Genomic DNA, 22,876 nt, shown 5'->3' on the forward strand with positions numbered 1-22,876 from the left:
TTTTGAAAAGATCGCTAGACTCTTTGTGATATCCTCTAGCTATAGTGCAAGTCTGGTACCAGTTTGTGGATCGCGGTCCATGTACCTATGTGTCGAAGGTACCAAAACTTGGAACACAACCTCCCTTGGTCCATTGATCCGTGCTATATGGTTTTTGTGTGATTTGGATCAGTTTAGGTCAAGCAAAAGCCAGTCCTCGGGTCTATTTTAGGGTTTTTATTTTGAACTGTTTTTTGTAATTTTGACCCAATTTTTGATATATTTTTTTTTACAAAATTCCTTTGGATACTTCTATTCACAAAGGTCTTTGCTACAAACAGGAAACATTTATGTCCAAAATTTCCTCAGGAGGTACATGGATAGCGATCCATGTTCCACCACTTTTGGACTTGATCTTTGGTCTGCTGATAGCTTATGATCTTTATAGCTTGCTCCATAGAGAATTTTTGGATTTGGATCATTTTTGCCCAACCAAAATTGAATTATACAATCTGTTGTGATAGTTTAGACTTGTTTTTGGCTCTTTTGACCACTTTTTTCAACTTTTTGCTGAGTGTGTTTTTGTTGACCGTTGGGTCAACAACACGACATAACTCAAGTTTCGTACCAAAGTCTTATCTTTTGCAAGTTATGACATGCTACGGATTATGGCTATAAACGTCATTTGTAATGAGTAGTCTAGTTTCAGAAGCCGAGGTGCAATGGCACTTCCAGATTGTAAATACAAAGCCATTTGACCCTTTCAACCCCATTTTTGGTTAAACCTAAGGTAGCCTTAGTATATAAGGTACCTAGGTCATTTTGTAAGAATACTTTTATCATAATCAAAACTTAGCGCTGCCGTATACTGTGTGTGAGAGAGAAAGAGAGTGAGCGTGAGCTTCATCCTCTCTCTACGCCCGGCTCGCTCAACACATTGGAGATCCGACTGCACCATTGCTGTAGGCTCGAGGAGAGCTACGCGATGACGCCAAGCATTCCACGCGAGACGAAGCGCACACGCCGATGCATCTACGAGCTATTTGTGGCCGTAAGTGTATCAAACGATGTCTGTTTTTTGCGTGCTAGTAGTCTATAGAATCGTGGCGACATAAACTACGCATAGGTACTCATAAATTTCAGCTTCGGGCACTTTCAAAATTTTGTTCTGTCATCCTACACGTTTTTCGCAGATGGGTTTAGAGTGAGGGTTTTGAGTGTAGAAGCTTAGGGAGAGGTGTATCCTAGTGAGGGGATGGTGTTCCTTAAGTTTCGTATGATTCTGGCATGATTAGGTGAGCTACCTTCCGTATGTGTGTATGTGGCTAGGTGGTGTAGTTGAGGGTAGTGAGGTTCTTGATTGTGGTACAGTTGGCCTTCCAGAGTGTTGTATGTGTAGGATGGGCTCAGCCTGACAAGCTAAAGAGATTTCCTCCGTGTGCCTATCGTGTCATCTGTGTCCTCGATTGACATTATGTTGATCTAGGTAGTGTTTGCATGCACTTCATGGGTGTGTGAGTCGCTTCCCGTCCAACATTGGCGCCGCTGCCGGGGACACAGGGACCTAAGTAGGTTTCCTACTAACACTCGTGTGATGGTTGCTTGATTTAGTTTTGGCTAAAGAAAGCATTTTTCTTAAGTGGATCCGGAAGAGGATATTCCGCGATCAAGTGGATAGCCAGGAAGCGTGTGTCTTGCCGAGGGTCTGCGACTAGATAGGTTTAGTTAGGATCTGTGGATTAGAGTAGTTGTTGGTGGTCGAGTGATTTGTGAGGGATAAAAGCGTTTACTAGTCCATGTGTGGTAGTGAAGCGTTTTTCTACTCATAGATGCAAAACCCCATATGATTTGTAGGAGTAGCTTTAGGTAAGTGATCCGATTCTGATCTAGAGCTATTCAGCATTGAATTATTTGCTAACGTGCTTGATTGCATTTGAATCACGGAAAAGTGTGCTTTTGAGGGTAAAAATGCATTAAACAAGCTTTTGTGGATATTTTTGTATGACTGACTAATGCTGTGCATATAAAAGAGCATTTGCAAGGGTTCTGTTAAGAAAACCTGCAATTTTGTAAACACATACATCCTACTCGTAGGATGTCTCAAGGGGGTTCTAGAGACCAAATTTGAAAATTCTGACTGCACAAGTGTGTTCAGAGGGTAGGTTTTACCCTAGTAACATATTGACTTGAGTGTTTTTTCCCATTTTTGTTGACCAAAAGCCAAAAGGCGAAGTCAAAAAGCGTAAAATTTCAGAAAAGGCTTAAATTGAGTGATTTTTGCATGTTTTTGCAATTGTGAAGCATACTTGCACTTACTGAGAGCATAAGGAAGCATTAGGGACACTTCAGTCTCAAAAAATCAGCAGTAGACATCCTACGCGTAGAATGTCTACACGGTGATCTAGTGGAGATTTTGAAAATCTGAGGTTACTAGTGTGTTCAGAAGGTAGGTTTTACCCTATTTTCACCTAGAAAGTGGAAATTTGACCAAATTTTGACAGATCAAAGCCAAAAGACGAAAATTGCGAGACATCCTACCCAAATTGTGCCCAAGGCATAATTTTTGAGACCAAACCATAGGATGACTCCATAGGCATGTTCTAAATGTTGTATTGAGTGCATGTGATAAATTTCATCTCATTTGGGTCAGTGAAAGTGAAGATTGAACAAACTTTAGCGTTTTTGGATAGACAAAAAGCAAGAACAGCTAAAAATTGGGACTTTTGAAATCCAAACCAAAATCTAAGCATTCCACTGGGTTACTGACATCAAGGGGAAGCTGTGGGACAAGTCTGGGGTCAAAAAGGCCAAAAAGACATCTTACGCGTAGGATGTCTTCTGTGTGATTTTGGACTCGAAACAAAACTCTGAGCATACCACAGTGATCAGCACCTTAAGGAGAGTCTGTGGTTCAAATTTGGGGCAATTCTGAGCAAAAAGACATCCTACGCGTAGGATGTCTACTTCATAATTCTGAAACCAAAATTCTATTGTGACCATACCATGCTGTCATATAGCCTTAGGCAAGCCTCCTAGGCAAATTTAGTCCAATTTGGAGTTGATTTGACTTAGGAATTCATAAGAATAGACATCAGGCTTTTGGAACAGATTCTTGATCATTTGACCAACCTATAGGTGTCAGAATAAAAAAGTAAAAATAGCTATGAGTTTAGCACATCAAGGGGAAGCTACATTGCAAGTTTGGACAAAATCTGAGCAGTTAGACATCCTACGCGTAGGATGTCTCTAGCTTGATTTAGGACTCCAAACCAATCTATGAGCACACCACTGTGATCAACACATCAAGGAGAAGCTGGGGTGAAAATTTCAAGTCATTCTGAGCAAAAAGACATCCTACGCGTAGGATGTCTCAAGGCCATTTTTAGGTCCAAATGAAATTCTGAGCATACCATTGTGTTGCTGGACTTAAGGGGAGTCTCTGGACCAGATTTTGTTAAATTATGAGCATATAGACATACTATGCGTAGGATGTCTCCAGGCGAGTTTTAGGGTCCAACTGTAATTTTGACCATACAGGAATGTTCAGAGTGTCACAGAGATCCCAAATCTTCTTTTCATTTTGACCATTCTAAACTGCATTTCACTGTTTTGGCCATAACTTTCACAAACGCTATCCGATCGGAAAAGTTTTTATATCAAAACGTAGCCTGAGAGCAGCTCTACAGATCTTAGAGCAAAACTTGAACTAAATGCATGCCGACGGCAACCATTTAGTTCAAATTTGAAAAAAACGTCGTTTGAGGACTCAAAATTCATCCGCAAGTCAGGGGTGTCTAAAGGCGACAATTTGCGAGAATTGTGACGAAACAATTGGACATAGTTTCGACTTTTCCCTAACCAAAGCACTTGAACACAGTCGACTAAGTCTACTTGAACCAAACAAAAGCTCTTAAGCCCAAAAATCATGTCTACCCTAGATTCAAACGCAGCTTACACAAGCTTGGAGATCCCAACGATAGAGGAATATCCTCCCTCAATGGATCTTCCAAACTTGCAATTGATAAAGACCCATCTTGTTGAGAGAGTTTGGATGATTGGTCATGAGAGTGAAGGACTATATAGATACATTGACGACAATGAGGTCAATCTTTATAGGTGCTCAGATCCATACCTAGAAGAGATAACGGATTACAAGCTCTTATATGTCTACACATACGGAGTCGACTGTCAATGGAGATCTATAGTTTTCGACAAGTATGGACGAGAATACAGAGTTGTAGAAAGCACAAATCCACAGACTGTACTAGAAAGAGGTGAATATTTGGTCAATGAAGGACCACAAATGCCTCCACCAAACACGAGAATTCCTATAGGAATTCCAAGAAGAGAGCCACCAGGATTCCCTTCAAGAGCGATAACGAGAGAAGGATTGGGAGAGTCTCTGGTTAGACTTGTAGACAATCGACGAGTTAGACCATCCCAAGTCTAGAAATGGGTAAACAGAAAATACTCTGAAGATAAAGATCCAAGAGATCACGTAGCGGCTTTTAGAAGAGTGATTAGAGCAGAAGAAGTTTCAGATTTTGCGACACAGTTTGCGGGATTTGGATTGACTCTAGAAGATGATGCAGCTACTTGGTTCGACTCGATGGAAAAATGGGATTTTGAGACCCTAGATGAGTTGTTTGAGGAGTTTATTGAAGAATTCTCACCAAAAGGCATTGCTCACAACACGGTCTCGCAAATCCATAGATTCAAACAAAAAGAGGATGAATCAGTACGCAAAACATCATTATGGCTCAAGAGATATGTTAAGCTCTGTCTGAGAGAGGAATTACCTACGCAAGCACGACTGATGCTGATCTTTATCCAGGGAATGAGACATGCGGGCCTTCAGAAGGATCTGCATATGATAAGGAGGATGACGCTAAACGAGTTGATGAAAGAAGCTCTTTATCTAGTGGATAACTGTGAGGCATACAAAGAAAAGGACTTAAAGAGTCAAGGAGATGACACATCCTCTCAGCACAGTGTTTCACAGATAAGTGAGTCCATTGCCAAGCCAACGGCACCTATTGATCAAGAAAAGCTTATCGACGACTTGGTCAAGAGGTTGATTCCTCTTGTAAGGTCTGATTCGGGAGAGCCGAAGTGGTGTGAAATTGAGAGAAAATGGACGAACCATACGGGGGAAGAGTGCTATTATAGCATGGAAAATGCTAGGGAGAGGTATGTACAACCTGTTCCAGAAGCACCTACTCCACCTAGATACATTACGGGGAATGCGCCAAGACTAGTAGGAGCTTTAAGGCCACAGCTTGTCTTAGGACAACAACCTCCGCTCCCAGGTGCTAGAATTTAGGTAGACATGAGATACATGCCAATGATGGAAGCATCAAATAAACCAACGCCAGTACCAGCTACAATGTGGTATAGCAACCAAAGGGAGTACTACCCTTCGGAGCAACAAAATGTGAGAGAAACACATGGAGTGGTGAGGCCGGTACAACCTCCACCTCCTGGGTTTCAGTCGAAAGAAAGAAGGTATGAAATGGACGAAAGGACATTGCGATTCATTGAAAATAGCGGCTTATCTAGGTCAAAGCTTGCTTATAGCCAAGAGGAAATGCTAAAAGAATCTCCTCAAGCAGAGACAGATTGTCACAAAAGTCGTGACAACCACTTGGTCAAACAATGTCCTCATAGGGAGATCACTGAAGTAAATGCCTATTGTCTTGAGTGTGGCATCACTCACTTGATCCCTGATTGCCCGAAAAAACCAAACCAAATCAGGAAAATCACGACAAATGTATCAGGGATTGTTCAGCTCCCTAGTATCTCAGAAAATGAAAATGTCGTACTAGTGCAAGTGGTTACGAGAGAACAAGCTCAAAAGAAAGCTGATGAGAATCCAGAGACAAAGAACACGAAAAGTGACACGAGTCCAAAGACAGATGATGGACCAAAGACAGACGCACCTAGTCAGAAACCAAGAGCAAACGAAATAGTTGGAAAGCTAGAAAAACTAGGATGAAATCACGCAGGGAACGAGAGCAAAAATCCCTAGCCAAGAAGCTTACCGAAGCTGAGGAGAAGATAAAACAACATGAGGAGAAGGAGGCACCTTCTCTTACACAGACAGTTAAGCCTCTAAAAGAACGATCCACGGATGAGAAACCGAGAAGTGCTAGTTCACGAGGCTCTGTGTTGGCAGAGAAGGTTAATGAGACATTAGATGCCCTCTTGAAAGCCTATGCTACGAGGCTCAAAAACAACCAAACCCAAGAACACAGGTGGATGACATATCCCTATACGGAACTAGAAAAGAAAAGGTTTGAAATGTGCAAGAAAATGATTCAAACAGCCCAAGCTTTACTAGAACCACCAGTTGCAAAACCTGAGGATGTAATCCATGTCATGCCTACACAAGTAATCCCACCAAACCAGGAAGTAAAAGAGCCAGATTCTAGTCATAAGCACACACCAAACCTCAAAGAACCAGCATTAGAACCAAGGATAGTACTGAATACCATGGATAACTCTTCCGAGGGATTTCACCAAGCTATACCTGAGGATTGTAAAGAGATAGATGGTCTTGATGAATTGTGGAAACAAGTCAGAGAGGCCAATGAAGCCGATGACCTAAGAAGACGAGTAGACAAGACTGGTGATGAACGAGGAGTGTTTCTACCACCAATAGAGGAATTTGAGACTGGATCTCAAATGAATCTAGACGTGCGATCGTATTGGGGTGAAAAAGGATCTGTACAATCTATGGATAGTCAACCCCATTCGCTAAGAACACTACCGTCCTACATGGGAGAGTAGGAGACCAAGTCAGATGTGGTTGCAGTCCCATCACAGAGACTGACTCCCAACAGGTCCATCGATTCAAAGGGGCTAGTAGATATTCTATCTACCCCAGTCACCTGTACAATAATGTTGGCCGAGTTGCTCAGAATAAGACCAAACATGTGGGTTAATGTGGGTAAATGTCTAGAGAAATTTGGTGTAAAAACCCCAATGACTCAAATCGAGGAAGGCATCAAAGAGCTTGAAATGCCTCAACTAAATACTAGGCCAGTTCCATTAAACAAGGTAGGCGAGTATTATGAGGGAGAAGATGTAAACACCACCCTTCCTGTGGAATTCAATGGTGTAAAAACCATGGCAATCCTTGACAGTGGAGCTGGTGTGGCCATTGCAACCAAAGAGGTTTGGAAAAAATGGGGAAAACCTGCCTTGATATCCACACGAATGACCCTGCAGCTTGCAGACGGACACAAGGAAAAGCCCCTAGGACTCCTAGAAAAAGTACTTGTTACCTCTTGTGGCATTGAATATGAACACACTTTTGTTGTTGTTGACTTTGGCAAGAAGAACAACTATGACATCATCTCGGGAAGACCATTTATGCGACAACTGCAAATGGTCCAAGATTGGGGTTATGACCATATATACCAGAGACATATGGAAACCATAACAAAGATAAACTTGAGGGACCATAGCTATAGGGATGTGACGATGACGGGAGCAAAGCGAATCCCGAACCCCGACGGCCTCTAAAACACCGGGGACCGAATGGCACGCCTCGAGCTTGTCATGGTAAAGCAAACAGGGGGCACCACCTAGCTTCAACGGCTAGGACACAAACAACACACCACCATAACAAAGTTTTCATCCAAGAGAGATGGATGCTTGGGAGTAATGATGAAAAGGAAAGGGAATGAGATCAAGTGAGAGAGAGAGAGAGAGAGAGAGTGAGGGAGGGGGTAAAGCGGCTTAGTACTTAGGCATCACAAAAGGATGGCGAATCCGCACAACCTTCACACATACACAAGCCCACTCCAAAACACAAGACTAGGTGGCAATTCCGCACACCTCACATGGGCAAAACATTGCAAGAAAACATACTCACAAAACCTCAAGCTTTATTTAGAGAATTAGGCGATGAAATGGGGAGCATAGGGTAGGGGAATGAGAAGGGAGAGAGTGGTAGAGCACATGGCGGATAGGTGGGAGTTGATGACGAATAATCGCACGAGGATTATGGCCATCATCCTTCATTGAGTTGCCCTTCATATTCCATAGCCAAGGGTGTAGAGGTCATGCTCAAGACAAGCATGGTGATTGCGGTGATGGTGATGGTGTGGGTGTGTGTGTGTGCACTAGGCACACACAGTGCATAGTGTGTTCTTTGGTGATGTTGTGTGTTTTTGTGTGATGGTGACCCCTCTTTATATAGGGAAGGAGGGGGGGGAGAAATTCTAGAATTTAGAAATGAAGAAATCATTATCTACATAGGCCATGTGAATGTGGGCCCCACTTGTCTGGCTGTGTGTATATGTGCCAGAACAGCAGTCTCATGAGAGAGAGACTAAGAGAGAGAGATGGGTTGATGAAAAAAATTGAGAGGTGACATGGAGAATAAAGTAATTACAAGAGGGGAGAGAGAGGAGTGTGTTGAGAGGTGAATCTGTGTGCAGATGTGTGTGAACACAAGAAAAATCAGGTAACCACCGGGTGGGGATGGGTCTGTGGGCACTTTTTTTAGTGAAACTGAGTGTGTTTGAGTGTGGGGGAGGTTATTTAGCTACAAGACAAGAGACATGGCGCCCTTTAGAGAGAGGGGGGGGTATTTGGGTCATGGGATGATAGGAGAGAGAAAGCGGGGGTGGGGTATACTATTTTGGAAGATAGGGTAAGTTGCATGTGAGTTAGGGTGCATTATTGGTGAGTTAGAATGCATTATTGGTGAGAGGTGGGGTAGCTTGAGGGGAGAGAGATTGTAGAAAGGACAAGGGGAAGAGAGAGAGGGTTGACCTTTTGAGTGGAGGAGAGGAAAAGGGACACACGGCGGGGCAACAGTGAAGAAAAAGGAGGCAAGGTTGGGATGGGTTGCCCCGTAGGCATGAGGTGGCCTATTTTACCTTTCTCATATATTTACATAATCATACTTTATTTTTTTCTTACTTTTTCCAGTGTCTTTTATCACTCCCTCCCTAAGAGGGGGTTTTCATGGGGTGGGGACGAGAGAAGAGGGGTATGGGAGCTTGGCTTGTGAAAAGCCCCCATCATTAACCCTCCCCTTTTGGCTAGAGGCATTCATGTCTCTAGCTCATCTGTTTGATCATTATTGTTGGAGGTGGTGGCTGATGGTGTGTCCTCATCTGGAATGTCAATAGGTGGAGCCTGGTCAAATCGAAGAAAATAAGGTTTAAGTCGCCAACCATTTACCCTGGTTTTATGAAGTTTTCCATCAGCCTCCATAAGCTGGTAGCTTCCATTGGCATACTTTTTCCTGACGATGAAAGGACCTTCCCATCGGAGTAGGAGTTTCTTATCCTTGCACGTGTCGAAGCGATTGTCGTAGCGGAGCACCAACATTCCTTTCTTCAATTCTTTTTTCCGGAGATGCTCGTTAAAGCTAAGCAGTCTATGCTCTGCTTGTGCTGCATAATAATTTATTGCTTCTTCTCTATCCAGCTGCAGTCTTTCCAAGTTGATGATGTGATCTCTCGAATGCATGTTGGGCTGTTGAAGCTGGCTTGCCATTACTCTGAGACTTTGTAGTTGCACTTCAATGGGCAAGATTGCTTCTTTACCAAATACTAGATGATACGGTGTGAATCCCAAGGATGTACGAAATGAAGTTCTGTAGGCCCATAAAGCTGGTAGTAGATACTTATCCCAGTCTCCAGGATGATTGTTTACCGGCTTGGTAATAATTTTAGAAACCATTCCATTTACCTTTTCAACTAGGCCATTACATTGAGGGTAATATGGTGAAGAGTGCCTCCTTGTAATGCCCAGTTTCTGCATTAATTCTCCTACCAAGTCTGCTCTGAAACCTGGCCCTCTATCAGAGATGATCTCTAAAGGTGTGCCAAACCTACAGCATATGTGCTCGTAGATAAATTTAGCTAGCTCTACCACTGTGATTCTAGTGGTGGCTGTAGCCTCTGCCCATCTAATCATGTAGTCGATCCCCATGATAATGTAGAATTTTCATGAGTTGGCCCTAGGTAATGGCCCAATGGCATCGATACCCCATTTTTCAAATGGGCCATATGAGAGAATAGGTGTCTGTGGTTCAGGCATAAGTGACCTAGTGCCGGCCTTTTGACACAACTTACATGTTTTGCACCAGTGGTGTACATCACGGTTGAGGCTAGGCCATATGAAGCCTGCCTGCAAGATTTTCCTACTTGTTATGTCTAGGGCAAAGTGACCACCACAAACCCCGTCGTGACAGCTAGCAATTACTCCCGTGATTTCCTGAGAGAGAGGGACCTTCCTGAGTATTTGGTCCTTACCCTTACAGTACAAACCGTCATTGATGAGTCGATACCTTGTGGCCTTCCGCGTCAGCCATTGCTTCTGTCCCTTTGTTAAATCTGATGGGCATTCCCCTGTTTCCAAAAAATGCATGATGTCAGGCAAGGCATCACCTCCTTGAAATAGAGGGAGCTTTAGTTTTATTGCTCCAACCACCACTTCCTGTAGTCTTTCACTTGCTAGGGCATCTGCTTCTTGGTTTTGAGCCCTTGGGATATGGTGTATTTGAACTTCTTCAAACTTACCCAACAAGGTTTTTACACCACTTAAGTGAGTCCTTAAACTAGGATTCTTGCATGTCCATGCTCCATTTACTTGCCTTACCAGAAGTAGAGCATCCCCAAATACATTAAGGCGTTGTACACCTTGCGAGACGCACCATTGTAGACCCTTGGTTAGTGCTGCATACTCATCTTCATTGTTAGAATGTGAATCTAACAATTGGCCCAACGAAAATACCTTTGTCCCTTTGTCATCAAAGACCGCTATGCCTGCAGCTGCTTTGTCGGACGCTCGCTTGTAGGCTCCATCAAAGTAGAGAGAGTATTCTCCTTCTACCATTGGTGGTACTGGAGGTAATCGGACTTCTCCTTCCTTAGATTGCTTCTCCTTCCTTTCAAAGACTTGGTAGGTCATGAGTCCCCCCAAACTTGCCCTTGTCGTTCTTTCTACCTGTACCGTGTAGTCAAACTCTTGCAGACGAACTAGCCATTTAGTAATTCTAGCAGACACATCCATGCGTTGTACAACATAGGGAAATATTTCATCCGTGGTTAGAATCACAAATTGCTTAGGCAGCAAATATGACCTAAACTTTGTAGTTGCAAATCTAAGAGCTAGGACTAAGTGTTCCACATGGGTGAAACCTTTCTCTCCTGCTGTCATCATTCGACTAGAGAAGTAGATTGGCCTCATGAAAGATGTCGTCGTATCCTTTTGGAGTAGCACAACCCCCAATGAGTCATCACCAACACTTGAGGTGACATAGAATTTTTCATCCCACTTAGGTGGTGAGATAGTTGGCAGAGTGGCTAAGACCTCCTTTACCTTGTTGTAGTGATGTTCGCTTTCCTCGTCCCAAGTGAAAGTTGATCTTTGAGTGAGTTGTTGCAGTGGTAGAACAAGTTGTGATAGTAGATGTATGAATCTACTTAAGTACCTCACCTTCTGTAGAAAAGAGACCAGTTGACGTGCGGTCGTTGGTGAAGGTAGGGCTATGAGTGCGGACACCTTACTTGGGTCGGCGTTGATACCTTTTGCTGAAATTTCATGGCCTAGTAGAGTGACTTTACTCTCCCCAATATGGCATTTATCCACATTTAATTGCCCACCTAGGCTCTGCAACGTGGCCAAACCTTCAGTTACCTTTTCTAAATGTGAAATACGGGAGCTATATATACAAAAATCATCAATGAACACTCTTATGGATGTTCCAAAGAACAGTTGAAAAACATATGTGACATATCTTTGGAATGTGGCAGGTGCATTTGTGAGACCAAATGGCATAACCCTGTATGCAAAACAACCCCATGGCGTGATAAAAGTGGTTTTTAGCTGATCTTCCAAGGCTATGAGTATTTGAAAGTATCCAGAATAACCATCATAGACGGTATAGCATTCAAAACCCGCTACTTCATTCAGAATTTCATCCAAGAAAGGGAGAGGAAAGTGGTCTCTCTTTGTAGCTGCATTTAGTGGTTTGTAGTCAACACAGACCCTCCACTTACCATTCTTTTTAGGCGTCACCACTACGGGTGACACCCATTCTGAGTGTTCTACAGGATAGATGAATCCCGCCTCCAGCAGTTTCCTTACCTCGGCCAAGAGTGCCTTTTCTTGTATGACCCCCAATCGTCGTAGCTTTTGCACAACTGGTTTTACCCCTTCCTTCAGCTTAATATGATGTTCCACCACTGTAATTCCTGTGATTCTTTCATAGTTGTCAATGAACAGGTTAGCAAATCCCATCAACATTTGCAAAAAACTATCTTTCTCCTCAAGTGTTAATTCCGTAGACAACATACCCTTCAACCTACTTCCTCCTAGGCCAGGTGATTTTCTCTCCTCTTCATTGGGTTTCCCTTTTGGTGATGGATCACCAGTTGTGCTTACCCTTTGTGGATCCTTCATAATGATACCCACCACATCAATGGAACTGTCACTTTCATCGGTGGATGTGGTCTCCTCCTCAGAACTGGAAGATTCGCTAGTGGTTTCATCTGCCGATGTTTCCAGATTCATTTGCTTCTGCTTGCCAATCCTCATGTCGTAGTAGATTGTCTCCCCTTTCTTACCGGTCATGCGTAGAAGGCCAGTACCCCAGTCCTGTTTTGCCTTTATGGCCATCAACCATGGCCTTCCCAAAATTAGTGGATAGCCCTCCCCCTTAGTAGGCATTACAAAAACATCTACCTCTACCTCAGTGTTGAAAGATTTGATTTTCACGGCACTTACCACACCCACACACTTTAGTTTTGCGTTTTTTGCCATCTTTACCTTGCATGGAGAAGGCCTGTCAACCTCGAGCCCTAATCGAAGCATCATAGCTTCGCTCATTACACAGATTTGTGCACCTCCATCAATGTAGGTGTTTCCAACCCTCTTTCCTTTTATGTTTACGTCGACAATTGGAAGGATGTCATCCATGTTGCATCCCGAAATTGCTCCGGCTACCTTTGTTTTGGAGCGTCTTGTACTTACCATTTTAGACCATTGTCGCCTTACTTTTGGTGCAAGATGTAGTAGTTGTGGCCATGTAATCTTTGGTCCTTGCTCTGCCACATCCAATGTTAGATCATAGGGCTTAGAACTTTCCCCTCTCTGGAAGTCGGTGATGCCCAATTTCCGTCGTGGCCTGGATGGCCTCTTGCTAGTTTCTCCTCTCATGCTTCTCTCATCATCTGATTGTGTAGCTTTCTCCCTCCTAGCTCTTTTCACAGTCATGGCTTCAATTGGTTCTAAAAAGGTTACCTTCTCCTTACCCTTGTCCCTCTCCTTTGCTCTGGGTGGATCCACTACTATGGCTTTTCCTTTCTCTTCTAGCCTTATGATGTTTACAGGGTGATCAGGTGGTGGGGCTGGTGGAAGAGGTGGGATTGATGCTTGTAGTGGTGTCTCGGGTGGACGTAGAATTTGTGTTGGTGGGGGTGGTGCTCGGGGTGGGGGTGTTCTTTCTCTAGGGGATGACAATTGGTTCCTCCTACCTCCTCTATTATAGTTTTGTCGTGGTTTGGGACAGTAGTACATACCGTGACCGTCTTCTCCGCAGTTGTAGCAGTGATACTCCCTGTTTTGTCGTCATGCTCTTCCAGGGTCTTGATCTCTTTCTTGACTCCTCCCTTGTTGTATTAAGTGGACAGACAAATTCTGCAGTTGGTCAGTAAAATGGGCCAACATATCTTGTTGGTCATCTCTTACCCCAAGAGCCGGTGGTGGTGGTGGAATGGTGGTTGTCGTAGTTGCTGGTCGACGCGATGTTCCTGATTCTATTGACTCGGTTTCTTTGGCTTTCATTCGCAGCTTCTTGTCTTTAAGGCGAGCAATCTCAACGGCTAACTCGTACGTAGCCGGGAATCTACCTTTCACCTTCTCCTTGAGAAGCGGCCATAAGCCATGCGTGAACCGATCTTTTTTTAGGAAATCGGGTGCAGCTTCCCCCCTAGCCAGTGACTCAACCCACCGTTCCCACAAATCCACAAATTTGGACTCATAGGTGGCATATTCTAAAAGACCCTCCTGCTTCAAGTCTCTCAACTTGTCCCACAACTTTTCTGAAGTGGTACCTCCCCCAAAGCGCCTCTTAAAAGCGGTTTTTAAGGGTTCCCAGTCATCCTTGGTTGCTTGTGGAAGTGCATTGTACCATGATCTAGCTTCTAGCTTCATGAGATGCTTAAAGATTCTAACCCGGGATTCATCCATATCTTTGTTGCTCATTACACATGCTACTTCAAAGTCATCTAGGAAGTCTGTTACCAAATCCTCCCCCTTCTTTCCTTTAAATGTTGGAAATGCTACACTTGCCATGATTACTGAGAGAGAGCTAGAAAGACACACTGCTTAACTTGCAAAAGTTTTTTTCTTCTTTACAAGGAGGCGTGTATACCCTCTTATACTAGGACATAGATTAAAACTTCAAACGGTACATTGCCTTGTACCAAAGGTAAGACAAATGGTTGATCTGATGCCAGAACCTCCAAAAACCGCTCCCCACCCGGGATGGTGTCAATGACGTGCTGGTAGTAAGCCTTCAAATCCAGTATTACCTTGATTGAGCGTACACGTGTTGGTATGTGTGATCTGTCTTGAGGTAGGTTGTACTGATTCATGTGAAGCTTAGAGGTGCTTAGTCACTGTCCAAGCTTGTGGGAGAGGGTGGTGTTCTTTCTTGAAACAAACTCAGTAGATCCCTAGTTTCTTTAGTGAGAGTGTGAGCCAATGCTTCCGTTATCTGTGCTGCAGCATCAGGTGCGACTTGGAAACTGACTGTGATAATTACCTCGGTGACTTGAGTTGCCCGATTCTCAAAGTAGTGAGGCGGTCCGGGGCGGGCAACAAGAGAGGCGACCTCTAAACACCCCTCAAGGCTCCCGTGCTGCTCAATTGGGGCTGGGGCAACCACAAGCACAACACAACAACAAACCCACAGCCAAACCCAAACAAGATAGGGGCACCACCTAGTTATGGTATGCGAACTAGGACGCAAGAGAGATTTTGGCACAACCAAGAAGATGCACCACACAACACACACAAACAACCTCACACCAAGACACACACCAACTGGACCAGAGAGAGCTAGAGCAAAGGGAAGAGAGAGAGAAAAGGATCTTGCGTAATACCTTATTTGTGACTTGCAAATGGAGATGGTTCGTTATGATGCTATCGTAGAACTTGTATAAAACTCACTCAATGCTTAGTGATTGCTAAACATTGCCAAAACACACACACACTGTCTTAGGGTGTGGGAGACCTCTCACCACAATACCCTCTTACAATGGATACAAAACTGGCAATGAAAAACACACTAAAACACTTTCTAAAATCAAGATCAACCGATAAAAACTCAAAATACACAAGTCACCTTGAATTCACCAAACCGTATTACACAAATGGAAGGACGAAGATTTGAACGTCGAATCACGCCTTTGATGCACCAAACCTCGATTTATTGATGATGAAGGAGCATGTACAATAGTGGTTTTGAGATTTGTGGAACTCACGCTCTCTCACTTGCAATGTGTAGCTTGAAGGCTTCTCTCACACCAAGAGTGAAGCTCACAAGTGGTTGCTACACCTAAGTCTCTCCTCACGCATAGAGTGTTGGGGTGCTATGTGAGATGTTGGAGGTTGTTTTACAAGAAGGAGAGGGGCCTATTTATAGGTTGGAGACCCCTCATTAGGATTATTGGAAATCCTAATTTACAAGCTAACAAATCAAGATTATGATTTTTTTGAATATCAAAACATTGTGGGCCTTCTTTGTCTGCTTGAGTCATGGGTGTGGGCTCAAAAGAGAGCATTATTGATGGTAGATAAGGTGAAAGTAAGTTTTAAAGAAGGGGAGAGGGAGAGAGAGAGAGTTACTATACATGTCTTGAGGTGAGGTGTCTTTTATGGTTAGGTCAATGCTATTTTGTGTTAGTATGTTAGTCGTTAGTAATCACTAGAAAGTTAATGTTACATTTACAATGGGTAGAGTGAGTTGATTTGATGAAGGAAGAGGGATGAATTAAAAGAGAATCATTGAGATAGTGAAGCTTTGAAGAAGCTTGAACTCACTTGTGTAGGTTCTCAAAATGACTATCGATCTTCTTCTTCGTCTTCTCTTCTTTATGCCACCGCCACCAAGGTTGATCATCGTGATGAAAATGGTAATTCCGTTGATGAGATCTTTTGATTGGCAGAGGTTAAGCATGGTACACATGCTGAATTTATGTATATATATGAGGGGTAAGATGGAATTGTACTTTGGAGATAATAGAGAGAGGCATAGAGATGGTGTATGTACATGGAGAGCTCATATGAGAGCTATGGGAGTAAGTGGGGAGGTTAATGGTGAAGAAAGTGAGAGAAACCATTGAAGGTGCAGGTTTGAGTGAGGGATTGAGAGAAATGTGTGTGTGTGTGTGTGTGTAGAAGTGTGGAAAGAGGTGAGAGAAGACTATGGGCTACTTGTGAAAAAAGTGGGCAGACTGGGGTTCACTCAAAAAATCATAGCTCACTACTGGTAGCTCCAAAAATCATGAAAAACTTTGAGGTGATTATTGAGAGCGTGGGCTACATTTTCTCTTTTGACCACCACTCGAAATTCGGAGTGGAGATAGGTGCCAAAATTCTCACCAAAAGCCTGTTTTTTATGCCTGCAAAAGTCTTTTAGTGGCCCCCTCCTTTGTTGAATTTGTACAATGCATCCAAGAGTGAGCCCCTCCTTTGTCATATTATAATACAAAGCATTCAAGTTACCCTTGACCCATGCATGGAGGAGGATTATTGGTGAAATAAGAAATATATACATGGTGGGACTAGTGTATGGACTATTCATGGACTTTAGCTCAATGAGCACATGGTGTTAGAATAATGAGTAAAAATAATAATAAAAATATGGAGGAGTTATGGATATGGAAAGATATTGGAATCATATGATGTGGTCCCTCCTTGAATTATTTTGGGTGAAAGAGGAAAATGTATGCAAGTAAATAATATAAAAGTAACCAATGAGTAGAAATCAATTTTTTGTTTTCATGAGGGTGAGGGTGAAAATGTGGGAGTGATTTGTATAAAGGAAAAATATGAGGTTAGAGTATGTACATATTGGCAAAAAAAATATAATTATGGTGTAAGAGGATGAAAGAAGGTGTACATAGGTTTAATTAAACACACACCTAAGTAGAAATATTTAAATAAAATACCAAAATAATTATAAAAAATCCCTATATTTAGGCCATATATACAATGAAATATTTACACACAAAGAGGCCATAATATACTTTTATTTTTTTATTTTTTTTATTTTTTTTGGCTCACCTAGCCCAGTGACTAGCTAGCTGAGGGTTTTTTAAGAAGATATGGGAAAAGCCCCCTAACTCACACACACCTATTTACAGTGAAATGGTAGGGATAGCCATAGTGTTTGGGTGATTTTGGTAGGGTGAGGTAGCTTACTATGGCAATTATGGAGAGCCGAAAAACGGCTATCATTAGCCCCCCCCTTAGATAATGGTACATTCATGTACCATTTATCTGATCATACAACATGTATATTATGTAACGTCTGTCTTTGTCTGCTCTTATCTTTGAAGAACCTTTGTTGTATGATTAAAAAACCTTATGTGATATGGAAGGTTCTCCGAGCCAATAGCAAGATGAAATGAAGTGACGGAGTAAACCTCCTCCATTGAAAAAGTTTCCATAAGCACCCCCCCAGGATCAAAGATCTTGAAATATCTTTCCCAAAGCCAGATGTATAGTATGGAATCACTTACTGATTTTGGTTGAATAAACTTGTAGATTTTACTGTTGTCCATCATTGCATCTATCACTATGAATGTGATATAAAAGATTGGTTTCTCTTCCTTTTGTGTAAAGTTGATGTATCTGGTACGATCTTCAAGATCTTGTATGAGAAAATTCCTGAACTGTAGCTCATAAATTTCATTCAACCTGGGTAGGCTCATCAAGTAAAAAATTCTATGACCTTTATGATTTAGGAAATCTTGATCCATGCTTCCAGCTGCTATTGAAAGATATTGCAGATAGTTTACCACATAAGTAGATAATAGATGAAGGTTTCTATTGCTTCCCACACATTGGAAGAGAATAGATTTTGGTACTGATTGATGAAATATCCACATGTAGCAATCAACAAGTTTTTCATCTATGATGAATACCAGAAGCATCACAATGTGCGACCTCCATACAACAAAGAACCAAGTGAAGAAGATTTGGAAACATCCGTTTATCACCAAGTATTCATGTCCTCTTCCACTTAAGAAGGTATGGTGTCCCCGATGAAATTTATATGTGAAGAGAGGAGAAGTTGACCTTAAAGAGGTGAAACCCAATGTGAAGATGATTGGGGCTTCAAAAGCTTGGATTTTCTTGCTAAGAGATTGTCCCATGAATGAAGAGCCACCCACTAAAACACCATCGGAGAGAATGATACCCTTCTGATAGTTTCCTTTTATGATTTTATTTTTTACTACTCTCCCATGTTCTTCATCCCCTTCTAAGCCCCCCCTTTGGCAAGGTTCTAACTCCTCACATTGTACCACCTCAAAGGTTGATGGAATACTGTTTGATTTTGTGAAACATTTGGCTTCTTGCATGATAGGTTCCTCTATGCTTAACATACATGGGTCATACCAATGCTTTTCAACATCCTCAAACACTTCTTCAAGATTATCCTCACCTGGATTCAACTCACACTCTTCTACTTTATTTTGGAGTTGGCATTCCATGTACACAATCATCTTTTTATGATCAATGTGGTCTATGATCTCTCCACCTATGATTTCATCTTCTTCTTCACTCTCTTCTTTTAGACAAGATACACTCTCAGAACATTCCATAAGATCAAGGTTACCTTCAAGTTCTTCATTCTCCATAGATTCATGTTGCACAAAATCTTCGTCTGCTCGGACTAGAAATTGATCCTCCGCCAAAAGGTTGGATGTATCCATTATTGAATCATCAATGCCATTTGAGATATCTTGTGTCGATTTTTGCATACTTGTGATAAAGGTAGAAGAAAGAGATTCCACATTTGAATCTTGGCCACACACTTTAGCACTTGAATAATCAGTTGGTATGTAAGTAACTTCTTCAACATTTGTCGGAGTAGAAGGAGACAAGTATGGCAAAGGAGATGACTCCTTGATAGAAACACTTTTATGATGGTTGGTTCTTCCAGCATGATGGCAACCATTTTTGATGTAGAAGTACTTGTGAAAATTCCTTCGGGCAATAGTGACCGCTTCTTCAAAGGTAGAGGGTCCACTACAAGTAACCTTAGTCTTTAGGAAAGGAGACAAACCCGAAATAAATTGATCCATTTTTACATAATCTGGAAATGTAGAACTAAATCCACATCCTTCCCATTGACGAGAAAAAATATCCTCATAAGCATAGTAGTCTTCACCATGTTGTTGAAGTCTCCGTAGTGAAGCCCATGCTTTCTCCGTTGTTGGAACTTTAGAGAATGTGGCCTTCAAAGCTTTGGAAATTTGGGTATACCCATCTTCAATCTGAGAAGACATACTCCAAAACCATTGCTCAGCGTTGCCTCTAAGGCATAGCAATAGAAAATCCCCTTTTTCAATGTCATCCCTTTCACCAAGGATACGACAAACCATTCTAAAATCAACAAGAAAATCATCAACATCTTCTTCTAGATTCCCGAAGAAGATTGGGATATCCTCAAAGGTATAGCGTGTCATAGTCTCTCAATGCTAGAACCACGCAAAGATTAGTTCCAAACAATCATTTTCTCTCATGACATCAACTAACTACACAAAGTTTTGAAAGGTCTTTCAACATGAATTTTAGATTCTTATGTGAAAATGCTTTTTTCCTTTCTTATGTTATGCTAATCCAAACCATATTCTAGATCAATTTTTGTTTCCTTGAAATTAAACTCGGTCATACAAGTTTTCATGATTCATATAATCTACTTGATTATGCTAAAATTCAAGCATTCATGCAATACAATAACAATAAGCACAAAGTCAGTTCCTCAGTGGGGGCACCAAAATTGAGGCGGTCCGGGGCGGGCAACAAGAGAGGCGACCTCTAAACACCCCTCAAGGCTCCCGTGCTGCTCAATTGGGGCTGGGGCAACCACAAGCACAACACAACAACAAACCCACAGCCAAACCCAAACAAGATAGGGGCACCACCTAGTTATGGTATGCGAACTAGGACGCAAGAGAGATTTTGGCACAACCAAGAAGATGCACCACACAACACACACAAACAACCTCACACCAAGACACACACCAACTGGACCAGAGAGAGCTAGAGCAAAGGGAAGAGAGAGAGAAAAGGATCTTGCGTAATACCTTATTTGTGACTTGCAAATGGAGATGGTTCGTTATGATGCTATCGTAGAACTTGTATAAAACTCACTCAATGCTTAGTGATTGTTAAACATTGCCAAAACACACACACACTGTCTTAGGGTGTGGGAGACCTCTCACCACAATACCCTCTTACAATGGATACAAAACTGGCAATGAAAAACACACTAAAACACTTTCTAAAATCAAGATCAACCGATAAAAACTCAAAATACACAAGTCACCTTGAATTCACCAAACCGTATTACACAAATGGAAGGACGAAGATTTGAACGTCGAATCACACCTTTGATGCACCAAACCTCGATTTATTGATGATGAAGGAGCATGTACAATAGTGGTTTTGAGATTTGTGAAACTCACGCTCTCTCACTTGCAATGTGTAGCTTGAAGGCTTCTCTCACACCAAGAGTGAAGCTCACAAGTGGTTGCTACACCTAAGTCTCTCCTCACGCATAGAGTGTTGGGGTGCTATGTGAGATGTTGGAGGTTGTTTTACAAGAAGGAGAGGGGCCTATTTATAGGTTGGAGACCCCTCATTAGGATTATTGGAAATCCTAATTTACAAGCTAACAAATCAGGATTATGATTTTTTTGAATATCAAAACATTGTGGGCCTTCTTTGTCTGCTTGAGTCATGGGTGTGGGCTCAAAAGAGAGCATTATTGATGGTAGATAAGGTGAAAGTAAGTTTTAAAGAAGGGAGAGGGAGAGAGAGAGAGTTACTATACATGTCTTGAGGTGAGGTGTCTTTTATGGTTAGGTCAATGCTATTTTGTGTTAGTATGTTAGTCGTTAGTAATCACTAGAAAGTTAATGTTACATTTACAATGGGTAGAGTGAGTTGATTTGATGAAGGAAGAGGGATGAATTAAAAGAGAATCATTGAGATAGTGAAGCTTTGAAGAAGCTTGAACTCACTTGTGTAGGTTCTCAAAATGACTATCGATCTTCTTCTTCGTCTTCTCTTCTTTATGCCACCGCCGCCAAGGTTGATCATCGTGATGAAAATGGTAATTCCGTTGATGAGATCTTTTGATTGGCAGAGGTTAAGCATGGTACACATGCTGAATTTATGTATATATATGAGGGGTAAGATGGAATTGTACTTTGGAAATAATAGAGAGAGGCATAGAGATGGTGTATGTACATGGAGAGCTCATATGAGAGCTATGGGAGTAAGTGGGGAGGTTAATGGTGAAGAAAGTGAGAGAAACCATTGAAGGTGCAGGTTTGAGTGAGGGATTGAGAGAAATGTGTGTGTGTGTGTGTGTGTGTAGAAGTGTGGAAAGAGGTGAGAGAAGACTATGGGCTACTTGTGAAAAAAGTGGGCAGACTGGGGTCCACTCAAAAAATCATAGCTCACTGCTGGTAGCTCCAAAAATCATGAAAACATTTGAGGTGATTATTCAGAGCGTGGGCTACATTTTCTCTTTTGACCACCGCTCCAAATTCGGAGTGGAGATAGGTGCCAAAATTCTCACCAAAAAGCCTGTTTTTTATACCTGCAAAAGTCTTTTAGTGGCCCCCTCCTTTGTTGAATTTGTACAATGCATCCAAGAGTGAGCCCCTCCTTTGTCATATTATAATACAAAGCATTCAAGTTGCCCTTGACCCATGCATGGAGGAGGATTATTGGTGAAATAAGAAATATATACATGGTGGGACTAGTGTATGGACTATTCATGGACTTTAGCTCAATGAGCACATGGTGTTAGAATAATGAGTAAAAATAATAATAAAAATATGGAGGAGTTATGGATATGGAAAGATATTGGAATCATATGATGTGGTCCCTCCTTGAATTATTTTGGGTGAAAGAGGAAAAGGTATGCAAGTAAATAATATAATAAAAGTAACCAATGAGTAGAAATCAATTTTTTGTTTTCATGAGGGTGAGGGTGAAAATGTGGGAGTGATTTGTATAAAGGAAAAATATGAGGTTAGAGTATGTACATATTGGCAAAAAAAATATAATTATGGTGTAAGAGGATGAAAGAAGGTGTACATAGGTTTAATTAAACACACACCTAAGTAGAAATATTTAAATAAAATACCAAAATAATTATAAAAAATCCCTATATTTAGGCCATATATACAATGAAATATTTACATACAAAGAGGCCATAATATACTTTTATTTTTTTATTTTTTTTATTTTTTTTGGCTCACCTAGCTCAGTGACTAGCTAGCTGAGGGTTTTTTAAGAAGATATGGGAAAAGCCCCCTAACTCACACACACCTATTTACAGTGAAATGGTAGGGATAGCCATAGTGTTTGGGTGATTTTGGTAGGGTGAGGTAGCTTACTATGGCAATTATGGAGAGCCGAAAAACGGCTATCAGTAGAATAGTGTTGATTCTCTATTGTGTAGATCTCCTTCCATTTTGTTGTTGTGGGTTGGTTGTAGGTTGCGGACATGGTTTCGACCTTCTCCTTCTTCTTCTTGGCACTTGGCCTATGTATATCCACTAGGTTTGGCGTGTTGGTTGACTCTCCCACTGCAAATCGATTACCGTTACGCCTG

This window comes from Adiantum capillus-veneris, chromosome 8 (genome assembly GCF_014529385.1).
Source record: "Adiantum capillus-veneris isolate H3 chromosome 8, ASM1452938v2, whole genome shotgun sequence".
Lineage (NCBI taxonomy): Eukaryota > Viridiplantae > Streptophyta > Polypodiopsida > Polypodiales > Pteridaceae > Adiantum > Adiantum capillus-veneris.